Source organism: Stenella coeruleoalba (assembly GCF_951394435.1).
Source record: "Stenella coeruleoalba genome assembly, chromosome: 18".
NCBI lineage: Eukaryota > Metazoa > Chordata > Mammalia > Artiodactyla > Delphinidae > Stenella > Stenella coeruleoalba.
Window position 1 is genome coordinate 2,380,070 of NC_137164.1, and position 16,499 is coordinate 2,396,568.

The window sequence follows — 16,499 nt, forward strand, 5'->3', positions numbered from 1 at the left end:
ATAACATACTAAAACTATGGAATGCAGCAAAAGCAGTATTAACAGGGAAATTTATAAAAATAAGTCATACAGTAAAAAAGAAGATCTAAAATAAACAAACTAACTAAACCTCAAGGAACTAAGAAGCACAAACTAAGGCCAACGTTAAGAGAAAGAAGGAAGTAAGATTAGAGCAGAAATCAATGAAATAGAGAATAGAAAACAATAGAAAAAATCAAATTCTTTCTGCAGAGATCAACAAAATTGACAAACCTTTAACTAGATTAAATCAGAAAAAAGAAGACTCTAAAAAATCAGAAATGAAAGAGGAGACATTACAACCAATGCCACAGAAATTAAAAGATTATGAGACTACTTTGAAAAATTATACAGAAATTATCCAACAAATTGGATAACCTAGAAGAAATGGACAAATTTCTAGAGCTACAACCTACCGAGACTGAATCATAAAGAAACAGAAAATGTATACAGACCTATAACTAGTAAGGAGATTGAATCAATAATCAAAAGTCTCTGAACAAAGAAGAGCCCAGAGCCAGATGGCTTCACTGATGAATTCTACCAAATCATCTGAGGAAGAATTAACACCAAATTCCTCCAAAAAACTGAAGAGCAGGGAACACTTCCAAATTTTATGAAGCCAAAATCACCCTGATACCACAGATAGAAAAGGACATGAAAAGGAAAAAACTATAGGTATAATAGATAAGTATAGATGCAAAAAATTCTCAACAAAGTATTGGTATTAGCAAACCAAATTAAACAACACATTAAAAGAATCATACAAATGGGAATTATTCCTAGGATGCAAGGATGTTCAACACACAAAAATCAATCAATGTGATATACCACATTAACAGAACAAAGGATAAAACTCTCATGACCACCCCAATAGATGCAGAAATGTATTTGACAAAAATCAACACCCTTTCATGATAAAAACACTCAACAAACTAGGAATAGAAGGAAACTACCTTAACATAATAAAGACCATATATGACAAGTGCACAGCTAACATCATACTCAATGGTGGAAAAACAAAGCTTTTCCTCTAAGATTAGTAAGAAGAAAAGTGTGCCCACTCTCTCTACTTTTATTTAACATAGTACTGGAAGTCCTAGCTGGAGGAATTATGCAAGAAAAAGAAATAAAAGACATTCAAATTGAACAAAAAGTAAAATAATGTCTGTTTACAGATGGCATAATCTTATATGTAGAAAACCCTAAAGACTCTAGCAAAAAATGGTTAGAATTAATAAACAATTCAGTAAAGTTGCAGAATACAAAATCAACATGCAGAAATCAATTGCAACCCTATAGACAAACAACAAATAATCTGACAAGAAAATTAAGAAAGCAGTCCCATTTACAATAACATGAAAAAGAATAAAATACTTAGGAATAAACTTAACGAAGGTGAATGACTTGCACACTGAAACCTATAAAACATTACTGAAAGAAATTAAGGAAGAGACATATAAATGAAAGACATCCTGTGTTCATGAACTGAAATACTTTATATTGTTAAAATTACTACTTAAGGTGATCTACAGATTTTCTTATCGATATCACAATGGAATTTTTTTACAGAAATAGAAAAAACAATTCTACAATTCATATGGAACCACAGAGGACTCTGAATAGGCAAAAACAACATCTAGAAAGAACAAACCTGGAGGCCTCACACTTCCTGTTTTCAAAATATATTACAGAGCTACAGTATTCAAAACAGTACAGTACTGGCATTAAAACAGACATATAGACCAATGGAACAGAATAGGGAACACAAAAATAAATCCAGTGTATATGGTTAAATGATCTTCAACAAGTGTGTCAAGACTACACAATGGGGAAAGGATGGTTTCTCCAACAAATAGTGTTGGAAAAACAGGATACCCAAGTGCAAAAAAAAAAAAAAAAAGAAACTGGACACTTTCCGTACACCATACACAAACGAACTCAAAATGGATTTAAGACTTGAAAGTATAAAACTCCTAGAAGAAAACACAGGGAGAAAGCTTCATAACATTGATCTAGCAATGACTTCTTGCTATGACACCAAAAGCACAGGCAACAAAAGAAAAACAGACAAGTGGGAGTACATCAAACTAAAAAGCTTCTGCAGAGAAAAAACAAAGAAACAACCACCAGAGTGAAAAGGTAACCTATGGAATGGGGGAACATATTTGCAAACCATATATCTGATAAGGGGTTAATCTCCAAAATGTATTTTTAAAACTCCTACAACTTGGGGCTTCCCTGGTGGCACAGTGGATAAGAATCTGCCTGCCAATGTGGGGGACACAGGTTCGATCCCTGGTCCAGGAAGATCCCACATGCCACGGAGCAACTAAGTCCATGTCACAACTACCGAAGCCTGCGTGCCTAGAGCCCGTGCTCCACAACAAGAGGAGACACTGCAATGAGAAGTCCGTGTACCGCAACAAAGAGTAGCCCCTACTCGCCACAACTAGAGAAAGCCTGCATGCAGCAAAGGAGACCGAACACAGCCAAAAAAAAAAAAAAGAAAGAAAGAATTCAATTTTATTTCAGATTTAGAGCATTTTAAAATTCTCAAGCAAAAAAAGAAATCAGTACTTCACATAAGCACATTTATTCTATTCTCCTATTCTCATGATTTTAAAAATAATATCCAAATTGCCACTTTAGTAAAGGAGATAACCAGATGGCAATTTTATTTCTAGAATTTTATTTCAAGAGGGTCAACAAATCATTCTTGGTTAAGCTTTTAGTTTATATAGCTTAAGTGTTTCTTAAGCTTCTTGGATCTGCAGATTTATAGTAGTTTTCAGATTTGGAATACATCTTGGCCATTATTTCCTCAAACTTTTTTCTGCCCCTGCTTTTTTGGATCTCCAATTACAGACATGTTACATTGCTTTACATTGTCCCACAGGTTACTGAGTCTCCAGGTTTGGGTGGGTTTTGTTTTTTTTCTGTCTCTTTTCTTTGTCTCTGTTTGGATAATTTCTATTTCTGTGTCTTCTACTTTATGAGTTTTTCATCTAATCTGGTGTTTATCACATCCAGTTAAATTTTCATTTCGGTTGCTGTTTTTTTCAGCTCTTGAATTCCCATTTGGCTCTTTTTATATCTTTTAGTTCTCTTGGTATTATGTTTTAATGTCCAGTTTTCCCAACACCATTTATGGAAGAAGCTCTCATTCACCCATTATATATTCTTGACTGCTCTGTTGTAAATTAATTGACCATATATGCATGGGTTTATTTCTGGGCTGTCATGTTCCATTGACATGTGTGTTTTTATGCCAATACTATACTGTTCTGATTACTGTATCTTTGTAATATAGTTAGAAATCAGGGGGCATGATGCCACCAGATTTGTTCTTCTTTCTCAAGATTGCTTTGGCTATTCGAGGTCTTTTATGGTTCCGTACAAATTTTAGGATTGTTTGTTCTATATCTGTGAAAAATGTCACTGGAATTTTGATAGCAATTGCACTGAACGTGTAGATGGCTTTGGGTAGTATGGACATCTTAACAATATTAAATCTCTAAATCCATGAACATGAAATACCCCGTAAGTTTTTATGTGCAGTATTCTCATTTAATCATCTAAATTACCAATGATTGTAGTAATTTCCTTGCTACCAAACAGTTATTTTGGAGAATGTTATTTTAATTTTCAAGTGATTGTATTTTTGTTTAAATAGTCAACAGTGTACAGAAAGGAGATTTGTAGGATTCTTTTGTGGTTCCTTGATTAACAGGTGAGTTTTTCTTTCTTACATGAAATTAGTTCTTCCATACCTATTCCATTAAGTGTTTTTCTTTATTTTCATATTTTTCTCATCATCTCAGTGGGAAATCAGTGTTCTGTGACTATGACAATGTCAGGGTCATTTTAAATTCCTTCTGAAGGAAAAGTAAGTTGCTGTCTACTTAGAATGTGTTGAAAACCAACAGCCAGCCTCCATGGTGCCAAGCCATGATTTTTTTCTGCATAGCATGATTGTGGGACCCTCCAGCAACAGCGATTCAGGAGTAGCTTGAAGATGTGGCTGTGTAATTGCTCTACACCTAGAGTCACAGAGACAGTAACAGCTCTGCAAGGGACCAGGCAGATCATCCAATTAGTAAGTACAGTCCCTTGTTTTGTAGACTTTTCCACACCTTTCGTGGAAAATCTGCATTAATATTTGCATGAAGAGCAATGCCTTACATAACAGAAGACTAACAACTTATTATAATTTATGAAAACATAATTTTTAAAAGGGTTACCCATAACCTCAGCTCCTTTAGAAACAAGGTAGAAATGGTTTTTCATCAGCCTTTAAAACTAACTGTATTTTCTGTTCTAAATGTCAGTTGGTAAGTAACTCACCAGAGTAGATCATGAATAGCACTCAAGAGACATTGGAAAGTTTATATTGGAGATTCTGTATTTCAAAGTAACTGGAACTTCTTGACCATGCAGACAGGTGATGTCTGTGGAACATCTATTTGTAACTTAAAAGCAGGTATATCCTGAGTTACCTCTAGGTGTACTCTTTACATAAACAGCTGTCACCTGCTCTGGCCTTACCCATCTTTACTGTCATTAATAGGATCTCCTTTCCTCACCTCCCTCCTAATAATTAGACATGTGGTTTCACTGTTAGACTTAAAGCCAGCCCTGTAATAACGTTAATACTATTACTGATGCTGCTTTCATCTTACCTCTAATTCTGATTTTAATTCTAATACTAATACCAGCTAAAGTTCACTGAGTGCTTATTAGACACCAAGGTCTTTTCTAAATGCTTTACGTGGATTATCTTTTTTTAACACAAATAAGAATCTACTACTATAATCTCCATTTTACAGATTAGGAAACTGAGGCACAGATTGTTGAGTAACGCAGGCCAGTGGTAGAAGTGGGCCATCTACCCAGGCATCTACCCAGAGCCTGGAGTCTGGTTTTAAATGCTGTGCTACTGCCCGGCCCTGGAGGTCACCTGGGTATTCAGGTCATATCCAGGTGAAAAGGGGAATTCTGAGAGCCTTCTCCAACTACAAGGGCCCATGGAACCTGTCTTTCTTGTAAAAACTACAGGCAACTTGCCCAAACTTGATCCTGCCTGCATCAGAAGTCTGATGAGAGTCACACGCATGACTTTTCATGAGCAGGAGAGAGAAACGGGCTTCATAAATCATAACCTCCAGCTGTTCATTTCCAAGAAGGAGAAAAAGACCCCGAAAGAATAGCAGACTCTATTCAGATGTCTGACAAACATCTGACTAGTGATCATAACCCCGTGATGAAGGGCAGGAGATTACCACACTCGCACTTTTTCTTTCCAGGGGCTGTTTCTCAGAGGAAAACAATGGATCTTATTTGGAAATACTTCCTCCTTGATCTCATGCTTTTTGTTAATTTTAAGGTGGTAATGTTCAATGGTTATTCCCGTTGGCGTCAGATAAAGACTGAAATTGTCCATTGAATTTAACTAGGCAGTGTGGCTACAGCAGAGGGAATGAGGGAAACAAGGTAGGGGTGAGGTTCTAGAGGTGAGATGGCCCAGGTTCACGGAGTCCTGTTGAAATGCTGGCTTTCATTCTGAACATGGTGAAGCCACGGGCATGATTTGCATACGAGAATGGCATGATCTGACTCAAGATTTTAAATGATCACACAGGCTGCCATATTGTGGACAGACCTGTCCACAACAAAGGATACAAGGACAGAAGAGACCAGTTAGGAAGGGATTTTAATAATCCCAGCAAAGGAGGACAAGGAACTTTGGTAGCAGGAGAGACGGAGGGGTGGAATGCCGGGGTGGAAGTGGAACCAGTTAGATTTGCTGAGAGATGGGATGTGGGTAAGAGCAGCAGTGAGGTCCAAGGATGACTCCAGGGCTTTGCTGATGGCGCTGGTCCTGGTTTTTTGTTTGTTTGCTTGTTTGTTTTGTTTGCACGGCTACAAGGATGGAGTTACCACTAGCTGAAATGAGGAAGTATTCAGAAGGAAAAACAGATGGCCCAATGCACTGGTACCATGTTATTCCATTTCATTAATTCAATCAATAAAATGTACTGCGTGTCGATTTCATGAGCTGCTCTATGTTAGATGTCAGAGATGGAGAGAGAAATACACGCTGTCCGTACCCTCAAAGAATCCACAAGCTAGGAGGAGACAGACATGGAAGACCATGTTTCAAATAATTTACTTCCCTCTTAAGAGGAGGAAATGTGTTACCACGGAAGTGAATTTATCACCCCACAGAACATGACTAAACCAAATCATTCCCCAGTCCCATCTACTAAGGTTCTATAATGTTAAGAGAAAAGTTTGAAATATCCTCATCCTGAGCAGGTCCGAACAGCTAAACCCTAAGGACAGGTCAGTGTTTGACATCATCCCCCCGACCCCAAGCAGGTACAGACATGACTGTATATGAAGAGACCTGAGTTGACGAAATAACTCTATTTATCTATTTTCAAAATTTCCCTTTATCTTGAAGCACAAACTGTGAGAAGCCAGGAGGACAGAAGAAGATCTAAGAGTAAATCAACTTAGAATAAATTGGCATCCTTCTGAACACAGCAATTTGGCAAATGGGAGGAAAAGTGTCAACCGTAAAACTCAAAGAGCATATTATCACTGTAGATGCCTTGTTGGTTCTGAAATCCTTCCTTAGGGTATTAAGATTTTAGACTCAAGAAGGACATGAGAAACACAATCACGTGTTTTGTTTTGAATCACTTATTCACAGTATAACCTTTTAAGTTTTGCCCCTAGTTTTCAGAAATATAGAATTTTTCCTTCCAGTGTGCATATACTTACTACTGTGATTATATAATATTACACATATTATAAAATTATCATTCTACTTTGAAAACTAGCCTCAGTGGTTTATAGCACCGCTATACTGAGCCAGCTTCCCCAAAAGCTTCCCTGGGCTGAGCTGATCATATGTCATTTCTAGGGTTAATTAGATACAAATTCTAGGACTAAACCCGTAGTAAGAGCAAATTTATAAGCTAACAAACCATTTCCAGAGCTCTTACTTTTTATGCTAACATTTCTACTGTGGTCTTGAAAATGAGCGTGGCTATGCATCTACGAAATGATTTTAAATAAGCTAATAAAGACGGAGTGAACATTGAAGAATCTATGCAACAGTATAGAGCTCTTCCTTCAAATTTACGTTTGGATCTGACCATGCCGGCAACAGAAAGCACATCTCTCACACTGGGGCAAACTTCTGAGCAAAGACCTGTTACCTTCTCCTAAATCTATTCTGAACGTAGAAGCTATTCCCAGTCCTAAAGTACAAAGTTCAGGAAGATAAGAACCACTGTTATTCGTTTTTGTATCCTAGTGTCTGATACACAGTAGGTCTTCAACAAATGTCTGCAAATGAATAAAGGAATTAACTAGATCACTATTTTTAATTTGATAATTGAAAGTATTTTCACACAAGTTAAAGAATGTATCAGTGAGGCAGAGTGACCTAAGGCATAATAGTCTTGGTCACAGGAAATTTCTCTGGTTGATAATTACTCTACATACTACGGTATATACACATACCAGAGAATAATTTGGTGAAACCTAGACTTAGTTGGTAGTGGAGTAAAATATTTTGAGATGCTATTTAAAAGACATATGCAAATGAACTTATAATTATAAAACTGTATTAGAAAAATCATAGTACTTCACGTAATATGGCGCTTTGAGAATTACATGGTGTAACGCCTGTAAAGCCTTTGAATAGCGACAGAGACCTAGCAGGTGCTTTGTGTACTTTGCAAGATGAGGAGAGAGGATGGACTGTTAGCAGTTAAATTTGTAAAACCTTGAGAAAAACCCATATGAAACTGTAATGAATTAAAGAAACGTTTATCAATCACCTACTACACGCCAACTCTGTATAAGTTGCTCGATAGGGACTGAGGCATGACTGAGATGCAGCTTCTGCCTCCGATGTGTGAAGGTGAGGTGATTATAAATAATTAAAATGCAACATCCAGGTGCTACGATGGAGGTATGTCCAAAGCTCTGGGGGACAGAGCAAGTTGAGTAGCTAGGCTGTGGAGAAGAGGACCCTGGAGCTGAGTCACAGAGGATTCCCAAAGGGCGAAGGAAGAACGGTTTTCCAAGCAGAGAAAACAGATGCTCAGGAACCTGGAAGCGAGACCGTGCTGTGGAGTCACTTTAATCAGGGACAGACAACGTGGGGCGATGCTTCGACAAGAGCGGGACGATGGGCGACCTCAGACTGAAGGGCCCTGTGGGTTTAGCGTTCTTCCTCTAGGCAATGCTGAGCCACCAAAATTTCGATTATACCATCGCCTAAAACGTAAGATATTTTAAAACAGCATTTCCTCAAACACTTGGGAAATCTTCTGAGAGCTGAGCCACGGAAAAACTACAGAACTTAAGTTCTGAAATGTCTCAGGAGATAAGACTCTAGCCCTGCCTGGGGCATCCCTGGGAGAAGCCCGGAGGAGCTGCAGTGTTATCAGCTGCACTTCAGTGAATTGAAAGAGGAACTTAATGTAGTATCAGGCATTCATTAAGGTATTGGAAGGAATCTGTCTCACTGTCCCTGACCAAGGTCATTAAACAATGCAATTTTTGCATATATTATATACAAAGCTAAGATTAATCCTGCTTTTCTTATATATCAATGTTTCATCTCATAATCGCACATACAGAGGCAAGAGAAAAACTGAGCAAACTCCAAGGCAATTAACCAGAAATAGGAAAGATCCTCCTGATTTGTCTCTTTAAATCTCTATGGAAACTATATTGACAAAGTACATGATGGTCTTCATATACAAACCCTTCTCTTTAGAAATGAAAGTACCTATTAAGAAGTTTAAAGTACCGGGCTTCCCTGGTGGCCCAGTGGTTAAGAATCCGCCTGCCAATGCAGGGGACAAGGGTTTGAGCCCTGGTCCAGGAAGATCCCACATGCCTCGGAGCAACTAAGCCCATGCGCCACAACTACTGCGCCTGAGCTCTAGAGCCCGCAAGCCACAACTACTGAGCCCACGTGCCACAACTACTGAAGTCCACGCACCTAGAGTCCGTGCTCTGCAACACGAGAAGCCACAGCAATGAGAAGTCTGAGCACGGCAATGAAGAGTAGCCCCCGCTCGCCTCAACTAAAGAAAGACTGCGCGAAGCAACGAAGACCCAATGAAGCAAAAAATAAATTAAAAAAAAAAATTAGGGGCTTCCCTGGTGGTGCAGTGGTTGAGAGTCCGCCTGCCGATGCAGGGGACACGGGTTCGTGCCCCGGTCCGGGAAGATCCCACATGCCGTGGAGCGGCTGGGCCCGTGAGCCATGGCCGCTAAGCCTGCGCGTCCAGAGCCTGTGCTCCGCAACGGGAGAGGCCACAACAGTGAGAGGCCCGCGTACCGCAAAACAAAAACAAAAAAAGTTAGTTCCTTTAAAAAAAATTTTTTTAAGTACTGACTACTATGAATATAAATGGAATTTCAAATACGATGGGCTTTAAAAGGTTTCTATCCTATGTGATAAGAAATGAAAGCCTCTAAGTCCGAAAGTTATGTATGTTTCAAAGGCAAGCATTTTACACTTTCCGTGTCCGTTATTACATTTTATTATGGGAGGCAGTATCCCTGGAATAATGCAACTCCATTTCCTACATTCGGTATAGACTGTCTCTAGACGTATACAGGGAGCTGTTTCAATGGATCTTTATTACTATAGATTTTCATGACAATCACTCTGAGTTCATTTCAGAAACTATCACATTCAAATTTGGTGACTCAGATGGTCATAGCACCGAATGGTCTGTCCCTCTAGGAGATTTGTACGTGTTTTGATGGACACTTAGTGTCATGTTGAAAAATTAAGTGTCCCTATTTTTCCCCTCCAGTGCCAACCACTTCGGATGATTATATCCCTTCTGAAATTGCTGTTGTTCTAGCGTTGTTTTTGAGGTCCACTTAAGTACCCAAATCTACTCACACTTTTATCCCTGGTATGGCAGCTTGGAAAAATGTAAAACGCTACACAGCAAAATGAAGGCTGTCTTTAAAGAAATATGAAAATTTTGATCTTCATTTAAAGGAAAGCTGGAAAGCTTTTCACCAGCTCAGAAGCCCAGAGACGTTAATAACTCAGCCAAGGTCACATAACTTATATACATGGTGGGCCGGCCTGACTCCAAATTGCAGTCTCTGCTGACATTCAGGGCTCCGTTCATATTTAGTATTAATCTACGATGTTTCCATATGGATTTCCTGAACACCTGGACTCAGGCATGAGGAACTGAAATGCGTTTTTCTATGTTGATTCATTCAAAATATCTTTTCCAAGCACCAAGTGCCAAGTCTTACGTTTGCAACAAAAAACTAAACACTGTTCTTGGCCAGAAGAATGCTTAACCCAATTAGGGAGGAAATCTCATGAATTACAAAAACAAAGGGGGAAAACACCGTGATGCGTGAAGTGCTGTTCAGAGAAGGAATCTGCTCCCACCGTGATGGGTGTGGCGCTAGGGTGTGGGAGGCGCCCGGCAACGCGAACGCCACCAGATTAGGGAAAGTGGGCGGACATTAGGGCCCACCACGGGTCAAACACCACGTACAATCCAAACTCCTTTTTCAAGACCGCAAGTCCTGGAGATGGCTCAGAGCCCCGATTTGCCTTTGACGGCTCAGATCCAATACGCTACCGCACGTCGTCACGCCCTGTCTTTCAGTTCCCATGTTCACCATCCCATCCAAAGCCAGCACTACCCTGAGAAACACCGCGAGGATGGAAAAGTACCTGGTCTCCTTGTCTGCAGGTCTTAAGCCCTCTAATGCACCCTGCTCCTAGCTGCTGCGGCTCTCTCTTTGGACTATGCACTCATTCTCAAAAACGTTTGGATGGCTTCCTGTGATCAAAAGGAGTGGTTTTCAAGCTACATGTGCAGCCCACCCCACTTTCTCAAGGAAAATCTTAAACCCAGAACCCCAATAACTAAATCAGACTGAAATGTATTTATCTGCAGAAAAATTACTCCCAACCCCGCAGGCCTCAGGGATCTGGGAAGCAAGTTTAAAAAACACTGAAACAATCAAGAGGAGCATTGAGAGGCACCTTCACTAAGGATCACAGCCTAGAGCCTTGCTTCCAGCAGCCTTGCTACTTACGGGCCAGAAGCACAGACCTCACTCGGGAGCAGGGGAGAAATGCTGCACCTCAGACCCACCCTGGCCCTGAATCAGAAACAGCGCTTTAAAGATCCCCAGGTGGGGCTTCCCTGGTGGCGTAGTGGTTGAGAACCTGCCTGCCAATGCAGGGGACACGGGTTCGTGCCCTGGTCTGGGAGGATCCCACATGCCGCGGAGCAACTAGGCCCTTGAGCCACAACTACTGAGCCTGCGCGTCTGGAGCCTGTGCTCCGCAACAAGAGAGGCCGCGACAGTGAGAGGCCCGCGCACCGTGATGAAGAGTGGCCCCCGCTTGCCGCAACTAGAGAAAGCCCTCGCATAGAAACGAAAACCCAACACAGCCAAAAATAAAAAAATAAATTAATTAAAAGAAGGCTGAACATTTAAAAAAAAAAAGATCCCCAGGTGACTTGCATGCACAGTAAAGCTGGAGAAACACACAAAGCGCTCTAGCACTCCACCATCTCCCCACACTCATCCCTTGAATGGCTTCCCCAACGCAGCCCCTCCCCTTCCCGGAAGTGAGCATCTCCACAGCACCTTATTAGGTGGCTTCACCCCTCCCCCGCTCTCCAGGTGCACTGGATACCTTCTCCCTCTGTTACCGCACCACCTGCGTTTACCTGCTGGGCTTCATTCTCACCGTCACTCGACCTCTGATGGTCAGGAAACAGCCCAGACTTTAGAATAAGCAGGATCGCTTCCCCCTGGCTGGGGCCTTTCCCACCCCTCAAACAGATGCGATCTACCCTCTTCAGACCCCAAAGCACTTAGAACCATTCTTATACAAAGAGTATTCTATTTTCTTGTGTTTTAGCTAATTGGATGTTTGTTTTGTCTCCTATCAGATTGAGAGCTCTCCGCATCAGGAGCTCTGGCTTGCTTAACATATGGCGTGTAAGTGTCCACAAAATATTTCTGGAATGGAATTGATTCTTGTGGGAAAGGGAGCTGAATAAAGGGGAGGGAAGTGAAGCCCGATGACAGTGTTCCCATCCAGCCCAGCCCAAACCATGGTACCTAAGTCCAGCCGCCCGGGCTCTGCATTTCAAACTTCACTTCAGGAACGTGGGGAGGAGCCCTGCAACGGCAGGACTGTATTCCCGGGTGGTGTGTGGAAAGCGTCTGCCGAGACTACAGATTCCACGTCATGCTCACTGGAACTGCAAAACTGAAGTCCACGCTGCAAGTATGCTTCTTGAACTCCCAGCCTTCTACAAGTATGCTACTTCTGAAAACTGTAGAAAATAAAAATAAAGCAGACTTCCAAACAAATGCCACTGAGTCATTAGATTTCAGATGACATAAAAGTCATTTTCAAAGGAAGAAAATCTAATCATGACATCAGGGTTTTAATAAGCGTATTTTATTTATTCTAAAAATCTCACTTCAAAGAGGCTGGTAAGGAGCATATAATACAAGGCTTAAAATACCACAATATGACACGAACTAAAGAAAAATAAGACCGGAATGCGAAAGGACACACGATGAGGCCAATAGGTGAGGTAAAATATTATCAAGACATTTGCTTTGCATCTTTTCGAATGCACAAGTAGACAGCAGGGATCCTGTATTTTGTGTTAAGCTTTTAGCAAACGACAGAGAAAAGGAAACACCCCATTGAATGATTCACATCTAGAGCATAAGATGGGCTGGGTCATCTTTGAAATCAAGATTTTTGATGAACATTGGAGACAGAGCTAGAGAACATTCTTTCAGTAAGTATTTGAAAGATGCCCATTTAGTGGGGTTTTTCAAATTTTGGCTTTATTGAGGTATAATTGACCTATAAAGTTATAAGATATTTAAAGTATACATCCGAGTGATGTGATATATGTATACATTGTGAAAGGACTCCCCATCTAGTTAATTAACCCAGCCATCACCTCCCATATTTACCGTTGTTTTTAGGGGAGAATATCTGAGTTCCACTCTCTTAGCAAATTTCAATTATGTGATACCATGTAATGTTGACAGTTGAATAAAGAATTATTTGTCTCAAGAGACAATGGAACTGGGGTTGTGTTAGCCACCTTTGGTCAAGACTAAGATTCTATTAAGATAAAAATAAAGCCAAAATTTTATTAAGACAATTACTTTGCATCTTTTCTAAGGCGCAGATAGACAATGGAAGAAAATTTAAAGTCATAGAAGATAGACAGCCACAGAGTGCAAAGGAAAAAGGCAATGTCTCAATACACATGGGGGAATGAAAGGATTTTATTGTACCTGGATTTAACTCTAACAGGTGCTTTTTAACTTTCCCCAGAATGACATTGGTCATTTGACTAGAGGGAGTGCTGAGGGAAAATTTTAATAGAGATCATTTTAAAGGCATAGGAAAAAAGATGGTGCAAAAGTATATTAAAATGTTGATGATGGGGTTACAACTGACATTAATTTTTCTTTGTATTTCAAAATTTCTACAATGTATGTGAATAGTATCATGATCATAAATATCATATATATTAAATAACAATGAAAATACAAGAAAAAGAGATGCTATTCCATTGCAAGATGAATGAAGACTGCTTTCAAAAGAGTTACCAGAGGTATAATTCTGTTGTCAGAAAGGAGTCTGAATTGCTTGGCCAAAATATTCTGGCCATTTTCAAGGAAAAAATATCACAAATTAATAAAGATAAATTGCCTAGAGATAGATTTCAATGAAAGTGAACATCCAACAGCAGCGTATTTATTACCCTGAATTGGTAATTTAACAGAGGCACATCTGGTACTGAAATACATATTGTTTAAACTATCTGAGCACATCTGGTCTTATCTTATTAAACAAACAACGCAAATCCAGGTAAAACTGGGCATCTCCTCATGTCCCTGGGAATTACGATACAAAAACTTTCCAAACAGCAGAACACATGCAAGGAGACATAGGAACACCTCCAGAAAAACACACATTCATCGATCAGCACGTTAAATTAGGGATGTGTGGGACCGTGGATAACTCTGGAAATTGAGCACAATTAAAGACATGCTTGCTTCAGAAAAATGACAGTTTTAGAATGAAAGAGAGAAAAATAAACTTATAACTACATTCTAAAGAGCAGACAGCTTTTTAATTACAGGCTGTATAGAATCACACCCTTATTCATGCATGCATCCACTTGTGAACCAAAAATCTTTACACGCTCTTGTGTGCCAGCTTCTGATGAGATACTGGCGACCAGGTGAGTGAACACAATCATCACAGAGCTCCAGGTCAATGGGGAGCTGACAGCACGCTAAAGCCTGGTGTGTGCTCTACAGGGGAAGGTCCTAATGTTTCAGAGAAGCCCCGAAGCAGAGAGAGACCTGGCACCCACAACTAGCAACCCATCACGCAGCCCCCAGGATTAACCCAATCAATCGTGGCCTCGCCATCCCACTAGCACCTAGGCAGAGGGCCGCTGCTCAGTGCGGGGTTGGTGAATGAGTCTCTGGTTGAGGCCTCAGCCCTCCGCATCCTGTTCATCGCTCTCGCTGGCCCACAGAAGCACCGATAAATAATGCCGAATGAATGAATGAACCGTTAAGCAAGGGATTAGAGGCCTTGATGTTACTTCTCATTGTCTCTCTTCAAGAGTCAACAAAATTCTCATATGTCTGGGGAAACGTGTGAAAATAGGGAAGCTATGTTTAAAATGTCTAAACTTTGCCTTGGAAATGACCTTAAAATGTTAAGGCAATTTGAGAATCATGAAAAAATGTAATTAAATAATTTAAATTACTGAAATTAGAACCTCTGTAAACAGGACAGGAAACGCTGACCCAGATATTGTACTAGCAGACAGCAGCACCCTATTCCCTTCCATCGTGTCGTGAATCTGTATTCTTTATTCAGAACAGAACGCTCCAGTAATTACTGGGAATGTCTTGTTGACACCTGTTCAGAAGAACATTTTCCCCTCCTTCGTGTGATTTTATTTCATAAAGCAGGAACAAAATACTCCAATAAAACACATCTCTAATTTAATATTAATGGGAAAATGATTTCTCTTTAAAAGATTATTTTTAAAGCATTAAAACAATTTATTCCTTTAAGCAAAGAATCATCTGTACAATTTATTTTAGAGATGTTTTTCTATCTCACATAGAATAATTACCTAACCACAGCTTTAAACATTTGTGAGCTCCATATTTTTAAGAATATAAAATAAAACTGACATGATTGCCGCTACCAGTAAATTTACAACCTAGCAAGGTAAACACATCAAAGGAAACAATCTACTAAAAGCGATGAAATAAATGTGAAATATATAAGATGGCATATACCAACCAAGTCACATGATGCAATAATTAATAAATGGCTCAGAGAACAGACCCTCAGGAAGGGGTAGAGGAATCCAAGATGATTGCACAGAGGGGTCGGACCCAGGAAGAGCCTGAAGAAGGGGAAGGATTTTGACTGCAAGCACAGAAACGGAGAAGCCTGGTAGCCAGGGCAATCTCAGAAGTCAATACAGGTAGATGGAAATTTCCTACAAAACTCTATGGCCCCTTCTAGCTCCCTCTAATCAAGGAGAAGTTAAAGGTGTATTCCACGCAAAACTGGAATTCTAGAGACAGCACGTAAATACACACCACAGGAATCTACTTGGTACCTACCAGAAGGATATATGTGTGTGTAATATCAGACGGATATATGTCCCATCTCAGGGAGAGATATCATGCAGTATATACGTTTAGGTATCACTTCATATCATATCAGGGGGACCCAAATCCTATCTATGATCTAAGACTGAAATTCCTGACCATCAGAGTTTGCTTTTCCCAAAAAGACCCTCAAAGGAAGTGGCATCCATCCTTCAGAGCCGTACGTTTCACTCCCAACAGCTAACGTCATCCCACCCACAGCCAAGGAAGCATCGGGATGCAACCTCTCCTCTGGCGGGTTAATCTGAGAAATCTGTCTGGGGATTTCTCTTCGTGTTTGACCACCGTGTCCTCCAGCCTCTCAGCCTCACTTACCACAGTGATGCCCGCTTACCCGTGAGAAGCCACATGTACGTGGCTCTGAACGCCAAGTGCCCTGTATGTATTCCCCATCTTCCTCCCATCTCACTGGGGACTCCTCACTACACATCTCCTCCTCTCCCCCAACTCTAAATGCTGGAGGGACCCAGGACTGAGTCTTCCAGACTCTTCTCTCTCCAACTACACTCCAGCCCTTAGGTATCTTATCCAGTGTCACGGCTTAAGTGCCAGCTTCCATCCTTATAGCTCCAGCCAGGAGCCTCCCGCATCATCGCCCGATGCATACGTGTGCTTACAAGACACATCAGCGTTGATGTCTTAGAGGGGACTCAAACTTAGCTAATCCAAAACCAAACTCATCATCACTC

General features: G+C 40.5%; 1 long non-coding RNA gene across 4 annotated transcripts in view; it reads right to left on the reverse strand.

Moving 5' to 3' along the window:
* Positions 1–16,499, reverse strand: part of LOC307176896 — a 139,950-nt gene that overhangs the window by 105,937 nt on the left and 17,514 nt on the right. For all 4 annotated transcript variants that reach the window (XR_013824936.1, XR_013824937.1, XR_013824938.1 and 1 more), the window contains one exon: positions 12,181–12,398. This is a non-coding gene — a long non-coding RNA (uncharacterized lncRNA). The remainder of the gene's footprint in view (positions 1–12,180; positions 12,399–16,499) is intronic.